Here is a 13,255-nt window from a genome sequence, read left to right on the forward strand (position 1 = left end):
AATGCCAACTCGATAACCACCTGTTAATAGCCGCGCGTGTATGTGTGTAGCGATGGCTCTTGGTGACACCGTTCATCCGCGCTTTCATGATAAATAAAGAGCTTCACCGCAACAGCGACAACATGCTCCAATCGCTGTTCAATTTGAACTGAGTGGATTTCCGAGCGCCGCTCGCTTATATACCGATTGGTGATTTCAATAGCCTGTTTTGAAAGCAATTTTAAGACTATTGAAACAAGTTTTTGGATCAAAAAGTAACAAGTATATAACGCGTAGACATTTTATCTTTCGAATGAAGTGTTTATCATACCATTTCGTTCAGTTGTTTAGGAGCTATTAACGCTCAAAATCTCGGTCTCCGGCGTAACGCTTTCGTTTTCGAAACTTTAATTTTACACCCCGGTATAGAAATGAAAGACGTAGTCCTACGTCAAAAAACCCAAGGCCTTTCTCAAGGCTAGAGGCGAATGAACTGAAAAGTTCAAAGCCTCTTTAATTCAACATCATCATCATTTCACATGAATATATTTTGAAAATTCCCAAAGGAACTGGCAGATTATTTTCCAGCATTGATTAGATCTTTCCGGAACTTTCTCGATGCTGAATGGCATCCTAACGGAAAGAGTTCTGCGCGTGTATGTGTCGATCCTTCGCCGTCCACCTCCTCCAGCACGTTAGGCAACGATGTTGTCTTGTCGATATCCTCACGAAAAATGAATGTGTCTCACCACCAGAATATCGCTTAAGTATGCTTTTTGTGTGTGATTGAATCGAGAGAAGGTGTGGTTTACGATGGCAATTTGGAAGGCAAACTAGAGGGGAATGAACTCTCTGAGCTCGGAACTTTCGGCGACTGAGCAATAATCGATTGCGGGCGCATACAATATTGGATCATATACTGATTTTAACCTCCGACCGAGAAGGTCGATTTTTCTTTCAGCAGCTCGGAGTTTTGGCGTTTCTGGACAGCGGACTGGGACGTTCCCCCTGGCGATTGTGGAAGGAGATTTGTTAGAATAAGTTTTAATGTGACAGCAGAAGGAGAGCGGGAAAAGGCAATAGCTCGCTTCGACCGTGGAGAGCGGGCGCTCACCGGCTTGCCGGAAAAAGCGCGCGCTTTTTCGGCGTCACCGACGCCACGCCCCCTTTTTCTTTCGGGCAGTGTTGCCAGTTATATTGTAGTGTAGTGAATCTTTATTATTAAATAAAATCTAAAAAGAAAAACACGCATACAAGCAAGTGAAGTGACGGAAGCAATTATTATATTAAGTGTGATTTGCAATTTTCCGCACCCATTGGTGGCTTTTCAAAGTGCTTTACTAGAACAAAGTGTAATTTTCTGGGAACATACCCCTTAGTGAATATCTCCCAATAAGGAATTTTAGTGATTTCATATCCGTACCTGCTGACTATAACCTAGGTATAGTCAAGCAGAAGCATGGCTTCAAGTAGCTCCGGGCCTCCGGGAGGCCGGGCTACAAATTTCTATGAGGGCAGGCCCACCGAAGCCACCGCTCCACTATGGGCGGACCCCTCGAACGGTAATCTCCAGATACTGCTTCTGAGAGCCACAGGAGACAAGGTGCTTCCAACAAACCCCTTCACAGTCAGCAATACCATCAAGGCAGTTGTAAAAAAATTCAACAGCGCCAAACCACAGCGAGATGATAAAAAGAAACTCCAGTACATCTTGACAACCAGGGATGAGGATACAGTCGGTAAGTTACTTTCGATTACCAAACTGATTGATAATACTCCTGTAGAAGTGATCTTCCACCCAACTTTAAACCAACGCAAATGCGTTGTGACTTGCCGCGAAGTTATCGACCTTCCGGAATCCGAACTGGTGAAAGAACTCACCGCTCAAGGTGTGATCGGCGTCAAACGCATCACCAGAAAGGACAACAACATTGTTGTGCCAACGGCCACTTTAATATTGACCATTCGCGGAACTGTCGTTCCCAATTTTATTTACTTTGGGTTCATTCGAGCCGGGACTAGAAATTTTTATCCCAATCCAATGCAATGCTACAAGTGCTACAAATTTGGACATACGAACAAGCGATGCAAACGCGAAAATCCGCTTTGCAGAAACTGCGGCCATGAACATCCGGAACAACAAACAGACGCAAACAAAGTATGCGATGCTTCAGCTTTTTGTGTCAACTGCCAAGGGAACCACTCCTCTTCTAGTAGGAATTGTCCCGTATGGCAAACCGAAAATAAAATCACCAGAATAAGAATCGACAATGGAATCTCATACAAAGAGGTAAAGGAACAGCTGCAACTTCAAAACAATGCTCCAACATTCGCAAGTGTTCTGCAAGACAGACTTTCCAACTTGCAAAAGCCAGCACCCAGCTGCAACTGCAAATGTAACTGCGCCTCGGCCGCTTCGGCCACTTCTAGTCGCGAAAGCACCCCCCCCAATTGACACTACATTCGATACAACCATGACAGATTCAACAACTGGTAGTTCATCAACTGAATCCGAAAGCGAATCAGTCATTTCTATGGACACGTCTGATGTTCCAAACAAAAACAAAAACAAAAGAAAAATAACTAAAGGATCATCCTCAGAGTCAGATCAAAAATCTGAAGATGAGACCCAAACAAACAAGGACAAGAAAAGAACTAAGAATGAACAAAGACAGACACCAACAACAAATAACAATACAACCCCAACAGAAAACAACAACAACAACAACAACAACAACACACATCAAACAAAAAACAACAATAACAACAACAGCAACGCACATTCAACAAAAAACAACACAAACACAACAAACACTCCAAAGACTTCTACACCAAACAAAAACAACACCAATACCTCAAAGAAAGCTTCTCTTTCCAAGGGTAAAGGACCATCGAACTAATTCTCTTTGAATAGTTCAAACATACACACAATTAAGACTTAGGAATTAGAGTTAAAAACACCAACACATTCACTCCAACACAGAAATTCGGGATACAATGGAACATCAGAAGTATCCGACGAAATATTCTAGAACTGAAAATGCTTATTTCAAACTCTAATCCCACAGTCATAGCCCTTCAAGAAACTATGACTCCAAACAACTTCGATAAACACTTCATCTCAAAATATATCACATATTTCAAAGAGGGTCCCAACCCCTCAAAAAACGGAGTTGCAATCGCAATCAAAGATGGCACTCCACATGATCTTCTTCCCATTACTACTGATCTTCAGGCAGTGGTAGTGCGCATTAAACACCCCTTTCCAATCACCGTCGTTAGCATCTACATCACTAATGATTCCGATCCGAACACTCTACGCGGCCAACTGGACCATCTGTTCGCCCAACTTCCCGCCCCAATCATGCTTATGGGTGATTTCAACGCCCACTCATACGCCTGGGGAGGTGCATACCTCGATCGAAAAGGATCCATCATTGAGGATTTCATATCCGACCATTCTCTTCTCCTTCTTAACAACGGCCAACACACCAGAATCCATTATTCTGGTACTACTTCAGCCATCGATCTCACTATAGTATCAGACAAACTATCTTCAAAACTTTCTTGGAACATCCACGATGATACTTGCGGAAGCGATCATTTTCCAATCTTCACTTCCTTCGGCCAAACTTCTCCAGAGTTTTCAACAAGGCCAAGATGGAAATTTGAATACGCTGACTGGGCTGGCTATCAGTTTGACATTGAAAACCGCCTCTCCGCTAAACGAGATTGGACAGCCAAGGAATTCTCCAAAGTTGTCCTAGAAGTTGCAATGGTGCACATCCCCAGAACCAGTGGCATCCCTGGCAGGAAATGTGTCCCATGGTGGTCGCCTGAGCTGAAGGCAGCGATCAAAGGTCGACGTAAGGCCCTACGCAAATTAAGAAAGGCCCATCCGGACAGCCCACTGAGACCCACTCTGCTTGCAGAGTTCCAAAGGGCTCGCAAAGAAGCTAAGACTGCTATCAACACAGCCAAGCACAACAGTTGGGTTAAGTTATGTCTGTGCGTTACATTTTTATAGCGAAGATATTTTCAATAAAAAAAAAAAAAAAAAAAATTCGTCAGCGAAATTAATCCCAACGCGTCAACAAAGGATTTATGGAGTAAGATTGGCAGGCTTCATGAAAAGAAAAGAAGCAAAGAATATAATCTTCTAATTAACGGTCAATACACCAATGACCGGAAAATCATCGCCGAGGCGTTTGGAGATTTCTTTGCTTCCGCCTCCTCCAATCAAAGCTACGACCAAACCTTTCTAACCCACAAAACGGAATGCGAAAGAATTCCCATCGATTTTCAACCGATGTGGAATTTGGCTTCAACAAAAACCTCTCCCTCAAAGAGCTCGATTGGGTACTGAACAAAGTCAAACAAGGATCCACAGGACCTGATGACATTAGCTACCCTATGCTTAAGAATCTACCCCATCTCGGGAAAAAAGCACTTCTGAAGCTCCTCAACAAAGTCTGGGACAGTGGAACCCTCCCCAGTTGCTGGAAAGAGGGTTTAATGATCTGTATCCCGAAACCAGACATGAACAACCATCTTCTTGACAATTTCCGCCCCATCACTCTCCTAAGTTGTGTTGGGAAAGTCTTGGAAAAAATGGTCAATCGACGCTTAACGACTTTTCTAGAGTCAAATAAGCTGATTGATCCCAGACAATTCGCCTTCCGTGCGGGAAAAGGTACAGAAGATTGCCTTGTAGCAATCGAAAAAATCCTAGACGACGCAACTGAAAAATTACACCACATTGATATTGTTTCCCTGGATTTATCCAAGGCCTTCGATCGGGCATGGAGGTACCCAGTGCTGAAAAGCCTTTTCGACTGGGGGATTCGTGGGAGATTAGGTCTCTTCGTTAAAAGTTTTCTAGAAAACCGGTCTTTCAAAACCGTTATTAACAACCACCAATCTTCTCTAAAAATCCCAGAAAACGGCTTCCCACAAGGCTCAGCACTTTCACCAACCCTCTTCAACATTGCCATGCAATCTCTATTCGAGATTATCCCGGACCATATAAAGGTCATAGTCTATGCAGATGACATCACTCTTATCTCTACGAGCTGCTTCGGCTTAATTCAGAGAAAGAGGCTTCAAAAAACCTTAGACTCCATCCAAAACTGGGCTCTAAAAACAGGTTTTCAAATTTCCCCGGAGAAATCCAAACACATACATATCGGAAAAGCTCTCAGAAGGAGAACCTATCTTCAGCTCAACAAAATCCCGATCCCTACAATGAGGACATTGAAAATACTAGGGGTTACTTTCGACAAGAAACTCAACTTCCTATCACATTCCCAAAAGACCAAAATAGCCACCAGAAAGAAATTGAACATCATCAAGTCTATCGCAGGCAACCTAGCCTCTGGTCATAGAAAGACGTTGCTAAATGTTGTAAATGTTTGGTTGGTCCCACAAATCCTTTACGGAATAGGCACCTTCAGCCGTGGAGGGGACAGGGTGTTAAACACCATTCAACCAATTTACAATAAAGCAATTAGGCTCGCAATTGGCGCTTTTCCCACCAGTCCCACTCTTGCTGTAATGGCAGAAAGTGGGCAACTTCCCTTCACCCACCTGGTAACAAAAGCCATCACCAATAAAGCCATCCGTCACTTGTCACTCCCCGAAAGCGACCACAATGTCCCATTAATACATAGAGCTAAAACATGGTTCAAAAATCTCACGAACAAAGATCTTCCCGATATATGTGAACGTTCATCTGCGACGGGAAGAAATTGGAACGTCAAACCGCCGAACATTAACCTTGAACTTCTCAAGACAGTTCGAGCGGGAGACCCTTCTCCAAAAGTCAAAGCCTGCTTCAATAACCTCGTTGCATCCAATTTTCAAATCAACCACCAGGTATACACAGATGGTTCAGTCAGTGCCGATGGAGTTGGATGTGGAGTCTTTGAGAGTAGATACACTGGTAGCTTTTCTCTTCCACCGCAATGCTCCATCTTCAGTGCGGAAGCTTTCGCCCTTTTAATAGCTACCCAAGAATGCACCCATGAGTTTCTTCCTACCACAATATTCTCAGACTCAGCTAGCTGTCTCCACGATCTTCTGAGTGGAAACAGCAAACACCCATGGATTAAGCAAACAGAAGAGGCTGCTTCAAATAAAAACATCTCCTTCTGCTGGGTTCCTGGTCACTCAGGAATCCGTGGAAACACAGCCGCCGACATACTGGCCGGCAAGGGCAGCAAAATAGATCCCCCAGACATGCCCTGTCCTCCATCTGACATTGTCCGCTGGGTAAAACAGCAAGTCCGTGAAAGCTGGGACATAGGCTGGATAAACAGCCGTCCCACTCATCTTCATAAAATTAAAAATTCCACTCTCCCTTGGGATGACCGCCTCAATAGTAGGGAAAGGCAAGTCCTTACCCGTCTTCGAATTGGGCACACTAACTTCACCCACTCACACTTGTTCTGCAGAGCCGAAAAACCCCAATGTGCTTGCAACGAAGCTCCGGTTTCCGTTAGCCATCTTTTACTTGAATGTCAACATACCAAAGATGCTCGAGTCCGACACAACATAGGTCAGAGTCTCCGAGATATCCTCAGTAGAGACGAGACCCAAGAAACCAATTTAATTGCGTTTCTGAAAGAAACCGACTTCTTTGGTAAAATCTAAACCGAAATACTAAATACCTTGGAAAGTGCTTATTAAAGTTCGCCACTTCACAGTCATGTATGCGTGTTTATGTGTGTATACACATGTATGTACGGGTCGGAAGGAAGGTATTCATACATGTATATACACGCATTCAATAATATTAAATAACAAATAATATAATATATACTTTCATACCCACATCTATCTTCTATCCATTACATTATACTTTAATCAACTTCCTATTCCTACAGCCACACTCACCAAGGAGAATAAATTCATTAAATAAACCTCTCCATTTTTCAGCTATACTATATACCATTAAATTCAAAACCACTATATTTTATTATCTATTCAAACTGTATTTCATTTCATTTCACCCCACCCCACACCTACTCCTCCCCTCTTTCCTTCCCATACCACTCCCACCCCCTCCCAATCCACTAATCCCACCCAAATCCTTTCCACTCCTTTCATTCCTATCCTCCTGAGAAGGGCCTTTTTGTTTTTTGGCTTTGGAACACGCCCTTCGCTGGGTCACTTGTGCTTCGTTACTGCTTTGGTCCTCGGATCAGTAAATTTTTACTTTTCTTTACAGCATATATTAAATATCTTATGAAGCATAGGATCCCTTCCTACCTTCTTCTTTAACCGAGAGTCGAGCGGACAGGTCTGATGAGTGATTTTGTTGGTTTCCCTTTCGCCAGTCCCCTCTGGACTGGTTTTATTGTGGCTCTTCACTGGGCTGGAGGCGAATGAACTGCAAAGTTTAAAGCCTCTTAAAAACAAAGAAACAAAACATATTGGATACGGAAATATCCTACTGATGGGGAAGAATAATCTTCTACAGCTATCCTGTTAATTGCGATTGATTGAAAAATCACAAAACCAAATGTATTTGGTCACAGTGTTACATGGATAGAAAACATTCAAATAAACTCTTTCACATGAATATATTTTGAAAATTCCCAGAGGAACTGGCAGATTATTTTCAGTAACGATTAGTTATTTCCACATTTTCCTCGATACTGGAAGCCCACCAGTGGTTAATGCCAACTCGATAACCACCTGTTAATAGCACTTGGTTGAAACATATTTGGTCACAGTGTTACATGGATAGAAAACATTCAATTAAACTCTTTCACATGAATATATCTTGAAAATTCCCAAAGGAACTGGCAGATTATTTTCCAGCAATGATTAGATCTTTCCGGAACTTTCTCGATGCTGAATGGCATCCTAACGGAAAGAGTTCTGCGCGTGTATGTGTCGATCCTTCGCCGTTCACCTCCTCCAGCACGTTAGGCAACGAAGTTGTCTTGTCGATGTCCTCACGAAAAATGAATGTGTCTCACCACCAGAATATCGCTTAAGTATGCTTTTTGTGTGTGATTGAATCGAGAGAAGGTGTGGTTTACGATGGCAATTTGGAAGGCAAACTAGAGGGGAATGAACTCTCTGAGCTCGGAACTTTCGGCGACTGAGCAATAATCGATTGCGGGCGCATACAATATTGGATACGGAAATATCCTACTGATGGGGAAGAATAATCTTCTGAAGCTATCCTGTTAATTGCGATTGATTGAAAAACCACAAAACCAAATGTATTTGGTCACAGTGTTACATGGATAGAAAACATTCAATTAAACTCTTTCACATGAATATATTTTGAAAATTCCCAGAGGAACTGGCAGATTATTTTCAGTAACGATTAGTTATTTCCACATTTTCCTCGATACTGGAAGCCCACCAGTGGTTAATGCCAACTCGATAACCACCTGTTAATAGCACTTGATTGAAACATATTTGGTCACAGTGTTACATGGATAGAAAACATTCAATTAAACTCTTTCACATGAATATATTTTGAAAATTCCTAAAGGAACTGGCAGATTATTTTCCAGCAATGATTAGATCTTTCCGGAACTTTCTCGATGCTGAATGGCATCCTAACGGAAAGAGTTCTGCGCGTGTATGTGTCGATCCTTCGCCGTCCACCTCCTCCAGCACGTTAGGCAACGATGTTGTCTTGTCGATGTCCTCACGAAAAATGAATGTGTCTCACCACCAGAATATCGCTTAAGTATGCTTTTTGTGTGTGATTGAATCGAGAGAAGGTGTGGTTTACGATGGCAATTTGGAAGGCAAACTAGAGTAGAATGAACTCTCTGAGCTCGGAACTTTCGGCGACTGAGCAATAATCGATTGCGGGCGCATACAATATTGGATACGGAAATATCCTACTGATGGGGAAGAATAATCTTCTGAAGCTATCCTGTTAATTGCGATTGATTGAAAAACCACAAAACCAAATGTATTTGGTCACAGTGTTACATGGATAGAAAACATTCAATTAAACTCTTTCACATGAATATATTTTGAAAATTCCCAGAGGAACTGGCAGATTATTTTCAGTAACGATTAGTTATTTCCACATTTTCCTCGATACTGGAAGCCCACCAGTGGTTAATGCCAACTCGATAACCACCTGTTAATAGCACTTGATTGAAACATATTTGGTCACAGTGTTACATGGATAGAAAACATTCAATTAAACTCTTTTACATGAATATATTTTGAAAATTCCCAGAGGAACTGGCAGATTATTTTCAGTAACGATTAGTTATTTCCACATTTTCCTCGATACTGGAAGCCCACCAGTGGTTAATGCCAACTCGATAACCACCTGTTAATAGCACTTGGTTGAAACATATTTGGTCACAGTGTTACATGGATAGAAAACATTCAATTAAACTCTTTCACATGAATATATCTTGAAAATTCCCAAAGGAACTGGCAGATTATTTTCCAGCAATGATTAGATCTTTCCGGAACTTTCTCGATGCTGAATGGCATCCTAACGGAAAGAGTTCTGCGCGTGTATGTGTCGATCCTTCGCCGTCCACCTCCTCCAGCACGTTAGGCAACGAAGTTGTCTTGTCGATGTCCTCACGAAAAATGAATGTGTCTCACCACCAGAATATCGCTTAAGTATGCTTTTTGTGTGTGATTGAATCGAGAGAAGGTGTGGTTTACGATGGCAATTTGGAAGGCAAACTAGAGGGGAATGAACTCTCTGAGCTCGGAACTTTCGGCGACTGAGCAATAATCGATTGCGGGCGCATACAATATTGGATACGGAAATATCCTACTGATGGGGAAGAATAATCTTTTGAAGCTATCCTGTTAATTGCGATTGATTGAAAAACCACAAAACCAAATGTATTTGGTCACAGTGTTACATGGATAGAAAACATTCAATTAAACTCTTTCACATGAATATATTTTGAAAATTCCCAGAGGAACTGGCAGATTATTTTCAGTAACGATTAGTTATTTCCACATTTTCCTCGATACTGGAAGCCCACCAGTGGTTAATGCCAACTCGATAACCACCTGTTAATAGCACTTGATTGAAACATATTTGGTCACAGTGTTACATGGATAGAAAACATTCAATTAAACTCTTTCACATGAATATATTTTGAAAATTCCCAGAGGAACTGGCAGATTATTTTCAGTAACGATTAGTTATTTCCACATTTTCCTCGATACTGGAAGCCCACCAGTGGTTAATACCAACTCGATAACCACCTGTTAATAGCACTTGATTGAAACATATTTGGTCACAGTGTTACATGGATAGAAAACATTCAATTAAACTCTTTCACATGAATATATTTTGAAAATTCCTAAAGGAACTGGCAGATTATTTTCCAGCAATGATTAGATCTTTCCGGAACTTTCTCGATGCTGAATGGCATCCTAACGGAAAGAGTTCTGCGCGTGTATGTGTCGATCCTTCGCCGTCCACCTCCTCCAGCACGTTAGGCAACGATGTTGTCTTGTCGATGTCCTCACGAAAAATGAATGTGTCTCACCACCAGAATATCGCTTAAGTATGCTTTTTGTGTGTGATTGAATCGAGAGAAGGTGTGGTTTACGATGGCAATTTGGAAGGCAAACTAGAGGGGAATGAACTCTCTGAGCTCGGAACTTTCGGCGACTGAGTAATAATCGATTGCGGGCGCATACAATATTGGATACGGAAATATCCTACTGATGGGGAAGAATAATCTTCTGAAGCTATCCTGTTAATTGCGATTGATTGAAAAACCACAAAACCAAATGTATTTGGTCACAGTGTTACATGGATAGAAAACATTCAATTAAACTCTTTCACATGAATATATTTTGAAAATTCCCAGAGGAACTGGCAGATTATTTTCAGTAACAATTAAATATTTCCACATTTTCCTCAATACTGGAAGCCCACCAGTGGTTAATGCCAACTCGATAACCACCTGTTAATAGCCGCGCGTGTATGTGTGTGTAGCGATGTCTTCCCAGGGAACCGTTTGTGGCATCACTCTCCTCCTGATAGATTCCCTTCTGGCCTAGGGTGCACAAACAGGCTCTTGGTGACACCGTTCATCCGCGCTTTCATAATAAATAAAGAGCTTCACCGCAACAGCGACAACATGCTCCAATCGCTGTTCAATTAGAACTGAGTGGATTTCCGAGCGCCGCTCGCTTATATACCGATTGGTGATTTCAATAGCCTGTTTTGAAAGCAATTTTAAGACTATTGAAACAAGTTTTTGGATCAAAAAGTAACAAGTATATAACGCGTAGACATTTTATCTTTCGAATGAAGTGTTTATCATACCATTTCGTTCAGTTGTTTAGGAGCTATTAACGCTCAAAATCTCGGTCTCCGGCGTAACGCTTTCGTTTTCGAAACTTTGATTTTACACCCCGGTATAGAAATGAAAGACGTAGTCCTACGTCAAAATAGGAGATACTATGAGAGTACTAAATATGGATCAGGTGAAAAGCATAGCAGATCTGGAGAAACATGTTAAAAAAGCGTATAAAGAAAATAAGTTTAAGGATAATCGAACACCTAAGCCCTGGTGGTCGGCTGAAGTAGATGAAGCCTGGAAGAAAAAAACAGAAGCAAGAAGGAAATTTAATATTCTGTCTAGTTTGGAGAACCTTTTGGACTATAAGAGGAAAGCTGCTATATTCCAGAGACGGAAAAGAGAAGAGACAAAAAAGAACTTCGACGAATTCCCAAAGGATGTAACACCGTTCACAAGTTCCAAGGAACTTTGGGAAAAAGTGGGTCGCCTCACAGGAAAGCGGATGCGGCGAAAGGAAAATAATTTGCTTGAAGATGATCGGGATGCTGTAGAAACTTTTCTGAATTTGCACTTTGGACCTAACGACATATCAAGGGATACAGCAACACTATCGGTAGCGCGAGACGACATCCTCACCATGGATAAATGGAATACCATCTTGGCAAAGAAAAAAAGATCAGCACCAGGAGAGGATAGAATAACATACGAGATGTTGAGAAATTTGAACCCCGGAGTGGCGAAGAACATAATAAGAGAATTGAATGCGATGTGGAGGAGAGGATACATTGAATACGCTTTGAAAACCATCAAAATAGTAGCAATCCCGAAGGCCGGCAAAGATCAAACCAAACCCGAAGGGAAAAGACCCATATCTCTGGTTCCCACTTTAACTAAAGTGGTAAACACAGCCGTATTAGAAAGATTGAAACAACAGGTAGAAAACGAAAATCTCCTACCGCAAACGTCCTTCGGTTTCAGAAAAGGGACATCAACGACAACTTGTCTTTCGTACGTCTTGAACTGCATAAAGAGGTACAAACGAGAAAAGATGATAACAGCTATGATATTCATAGATCTCAGCAATGCGTTCAATACTGTTGATAGCACAATTCTTACACAATTGTTGTATGATCTTAAAGTAACACCGGATGTTGTCACCTGGATTAGTAGCTTTCTTACAAACCGTAGGATAAACTTTCACATGAGGAAAGAAACAGTAACACGCTCGATCAGCAACGGACTACCGCAAGGAGACGTGCTCTCCCCGACATTATTCAACATATACTCAGCGTCCTTACATGAATCCCGAGGGGAAGGTGTGATATTAGTTCAATTCGCAGATGACTTCGGTATTTTAGTGACAGGCAAGAATCTTCAGGAGCTCAACAACAGAGCACAAAACGGTTTGAATAAATTCATCGACATAGCGAATGGCTTGAAACTAAAAATTAACGAAACAAAGACCAAAGCACTTCTATTCCAGAAGGGCAACAAAAATCTGAACATCTTCATTAATGGCGTGAAATTAGAGACAGTACGTACATATTCATACCTTGGGATAACTTTGGATCGAAGTCTGAGCTTTGGACCAAATACACGAGAGCTGCAGAAAAAGGTGGTAGACAGGACAAACATGCTGAAAGTCTTGACCGGAGTTAAAAAGGGAGCACACCCAATTACGATGGTTCAAATCCATAAAGCCTTGGTGAGAAGCGTTATCGAATATGGATGCATAGTTCATGGCAATGCCAATGTCAAAAACAGAAAAAAACTTAATACCACGAACAATGCAGCACTTAGAAAAGCTACTGGATGTACCAGGTCTACGCCACTAAACGCATTAGCCGCTATATCAGGTGAAGAACCCATAGAGCTAAGACAAGAATATGTTGCAGGAAAAGAAATAGCGAGATACTTCGAAAGGAACAATATAGTAGCCGACCAGCTCAGAAATTTGGGTCGACCGGAGTATGACGAAATGGGTAAATACACATACTTAG

Source organism: Toxorhynchites rutilus, chromosome 2 (genome assembly GCF_029784135.1).
Source record: "Toxorhynchites rutilus septentrionalis strain SRP chromosome 2, ASM2978413v1, whole genome shotgun sequence".
NCBI classification, from domain to species: Eukaryota; Metazoa; Arthropoda; class Insecta; order Diptera; family Culicidae; genus Toxorhynchites; species Toxorhynchites rutilus.